Below are 4,581 nucleotides of genomic sequence, written 5' to 3'. Positions count from 1 at the left end.
AATACCTTCATTATTGTGCCGGTTTAGTAATGTAACGCAACAGTCGACGCGCGTTTGCCGGTTTGCTTCAGTCAATTCGTGCGGTACCCACCTTTCAAGCTTTTTAATCTTCCCAATTCGCTTCAAGTGAATTAAAACAGTTTTATCACTAACATCGCAGCCTGCAGCTAACTCGGACGTGGTTTGCGATGGATCCGCTTCCACAATAGCCTTCAACTCTTCATTATCAACTTGAGTCTCAGGCCGTCCACGGGGCTTGTTCTGCAGATCGAAATTTCCAGAACGAAAACGTTGGAACCAAAAACGAACTGTGTTTTCTTTTGCAACACGACCGCCATACACATCATTCACCCTTCGAGTCGTTTCCGCAGCACTAGTGCCACGGCGGAACTCGTACTCGTAAATAATGCGATATTTTAAGTTTTCCATTTTGTAAAATGAGTGACGCAAACAGAAAAAAACAGAAGAAAAAAAACAAATGAATGACGGTCATCGAACCACAAATACATGAGTCTATAGCTGTACAAATTTGAATTTGGAATTCCTTACCAAAGAGGAGAAATTCGTGATTAAAGTGGCCACTACGAAAAACGCCAATTTCATATGTAAGGACCTAATATTAAAATTGAATTATATTTGAATTATTATAAATCCGAATATTTAGATGGATGGATGGATGTTTGTTTGAACGTATCTCCAGAACGGCTCAACGGATCTTGATGAATTTTGACATAGCGTTAGATCATAGTCTCGAAGAACACATGCTACTTAGTTTTTTTTTTAATTCCGCGCGGACAGAGTCGCGGGCGATAGCTAGAATACAATATAATTAATTTTATTATTAAACAAACATAAAATCATTCCATAGCTATTAGCTTTCATTTGTTTTTTTTTTTGCAAATTACAATCCTGTTTTGTTCTATGCGTAGATAGTTCTGAAGTCAGCCAATGCACAGTTGCCTCGAGTGCGGATGCAGCCATTACCTCTATAATCACGAAGGGGCCTACATACATACAATGTCAATATATCAATGTATATATTAAATTGAACAAATTAATACTTTGAAGATGTTACACTACATTAGTTAAATAAATGTCAACCTTGTGTCTTTCTGAGAATAAACAAAATAGTAATTTTAAAAAATCTATAATCAAATCTGCTGTTTTCAATTTATTTACAATAATTTGTGTAAATCATGTTTTGTAAATTGTTATTAAAGTCGCTCTAAAAATCGGATTTTAAAAGAAGAAAAACGCATTAAAAATGTACATCATTTATATTATAACATTCTTGAAATCTATGTATTTTATTTTAAATAAAGAAGTTGGTATATTGATACATAATGCAAAACATTGTGTATGGTGAACTATTTCAATTCATTGAAAAATAGACCCTTTAAAGTATCATTAATCGGAAGAACCGCTCTCAAAGATCAAGGATCGAGCATCAGCACAAAATGCCTATTAAAAATTTTGTGTACGCAGTACACGCACTTCAGTTAAGGGTCCAGGGCCACTGTCCCCTACTTATAAGCCTCACTTACGGAAGTGTTATTTACTTATACATTTATCTGTTTCACTACCTAACATGCGCAAGAACACTAAAATGTACCTACATATTTTTAAATTTCATTCTAATCTATTATCTTACTAATATTATAAATGCAAATGTTTAGATGGATGGATGGATGGATGTTTATATGAAGGTATTTTCAGAACGGCTGAACGGATCCTGATGAAATTTGGAACAGATTTACAACATAGTCTGGACGAACACTTGGGCTACTTATTAAGTTTTTTTAACACAGCGCGGACGGAGTCACAGGCAACAGCTATTATGAATATTTACTGTGATAATATTCTGAGAAAAAAACTAAACTCTCCCAATTACATTTAACGGCTTTAATATCCTTAATGTTTTATTATACTAACAATGATTATTTTCTAAAGATTTACCATGTTGAATAAATAATAGATAACATACTTATAAATATTAGGATCACAAACTTTGATACCAACAGATAAATAATCTGACGTCAGACGAAATTTCTCCTTAAGTTAGGATTTTCAATGATTTATCACCGGCTTCCCTCAGAGCGGCTTTCTGTTACCGACCTACAGCACCGACTTAAATTAATCGAGAGATATTAAATACTGTAAAATTGTATAATGTAAACACAAAAGTTTGCACATACTATTATAATAATGAAAATAAAATCAAGGGATCGTAAAACTTACTTTCTTTTTTATAGTTCATCAACCTCTATATATATTGTGACTACGATTTAAGACGTATTATGTAACCCTACCCTTAAAATATCTTCCGAAGAACTTTAGCAATTATGATGACAGGTCTTACATTGAGTATATCAGAACCTGTCGCATAGCTCAATAAAATAATGTATAACTAACGGTACAATAAATGCTCTATATTTTGATAGTGTTGATGTAACCTATTACGTAAAACTCGTTCGGAAGCACGCATACACGACTTGTGCATTTGTTAATGGTCAAATTTATTACCGATAGCTTTATTGCTTCAACCCACACATCTTTCCCCATTCACTTCACCCAATAAATAACCTATAAAATATCTGATCCCTTTTTAACTTTTGTAATTAAATTTTATTACATTTAAGTAAAATAAATGACGTAATAAATGCCTTAAGATAAAGGAAATTCCTTCGCAACTGTACTTTTAAAGTTAAATAAAATATAACTCACGAATACCTCAGATGTCAATAGATGTCATTTTAATAAAGTCAATAAGCCACTATAGCTATCAATATACACAGTATATATAAAGTACTACTGCTGTTTTTAGGATTGTATTGGAGTTTACATTATTATTGTGTTATACTTAAATATATTTAATGGACGTAAATATATATTTCGTAATATCGTCTTTTGAGAGTTTTTGTATTCTTAACATTATAGAAAAAACTGTGTTTATTTTCTGTACATTTCATCACCGGTGATGTTACCAAACTTTTGTACATACAACGTAAAAAAGTTTTTCAAATATTCGTACATAAACCGAAATAACTTTTCGCTTAAAAGCGATGTCTTATTGCGTCGTATAATTTTAGATTCATCGGATGAGTTATTTTATGATAGTAAATATTCCATTATTTGACATGTTAACGTTATGGTTAAGAGGTCTTCTGACTTCGTCAGAAAAAATTCGGTACACCTGAGTCGCTTACGTTCGAGATAACGTGTAGAAAAAGTGTAAGAAAATAAATACTTAAGCATTATTCCTTTTTACTCTTACTTTTTAAAGTAATTGATAAAAGTTTGTTAATATTGCTATATCAGACTTAAAACATTGTATGTAAATAAACCAGTTTCCATAATATTATATATTAAATTAATAAATATTGATGATACTCTTGAGATCGCAATAACTCACTGACGACATTTTGCTATAGCGTTTTTGCAGGCACTCCGAACATAAATGGTCAAGGGTAATTTGAATCTTCTCGTTTCAGAAATTAATCAGAAAATCAACTCATTAAAATAAAATATTGTAAACATATGGTTAAACAATTGTTTGACTTTTGTAATATTTTTATAGTAAAGTAGAAACTACTACAACTATTTTTTACATAAAGTACAGAAAGATTTCTAATTTGCCATGTAAAGTGTCTTTTTATAACAGGCATCTTTTATAAAAGTTCTACAGAAAGTCTAACATTTACTTAAGGCTGGGAATAAAGTCAGCTAAGAGACATACGTAATGCTAGGCTAGAAAGGCCTCGTTTTAATAACAGCAGAGGCTAATTTTACCTTGGTTCGTATCTTTATTTGTATCTTACAATATGTTAGGCTTACGTTGTGGGGACTCTTTTAGGTTCCACGTAACGACGTCCGATTAACCCACATTGTGATAGCGGGACGAGGTCCTGACGTCACGATACGTCCTCGATTTTTCTATCAGGCGAGGGGCGTCGGGTCAGATCGGCTGCCGCCGGATCGCAAAATGTTCCGCGCATGCGTTAAATTTGCGCCAATTTCACCAGCGGCGGCCTCTGCCGGTGCATCCAGTTCTCTGTCGCCCCAAACGAGGGATGTTGTGTCGCGCCACCGTAAAGGCGAACCACGTTAGTAATGCGAATATGGAATAGTTTGAACATGTAGTAACGCACACATATGCAAAACACTTTCCCATGTTGATTCAGCGTCAGCAGGGATCATAGTGCGCGTGTTTTAGTTTCGTGCGAATGGGAATACACTTGAAGTATTGAGGGACTAATTTGAAGAATTTTTAAAAGAAAAATAGTGTCGCCATATAGGCTATGTTGCAGTACTCGCCGCGGTCTCATTATGCCTGTGCCAGGGTAACCTTGACACGTTTTCCCGCGCTAGCGTACCAACCTTGTTTCCGTTTTGCACTCTTTCACTTGACATTTACCGCAAATATTGTAGCTACTTCGTTAATAAGTGACGTTGTAAACAGCTACGCGCTTAAATACGCGTAGACGGAATAACAGTAGACAGTAAAAGTCGCAACGTCTTAAAAAAAATGTTAACAAATAAATGTAGCTGTAGTTTATTTGTGTTTTAAAATATTTAATTACT

This window comes from Papilio machaon, chromosome 4 (genome assembly GCF_912999745.1).
Source record: "Papilio machaon chromosome 4, ilPapMach1.1, whole genome shotgun sequence".
NCBI classification, from domain to species: Eukaryota; Metazoa; Arthropoda; class Insecta; order Lepidoptera; family Papilionidae; genus Papilio; species Papilio machaon.
Note: the sequence above shows the minus strand (reverse complement) of the source record.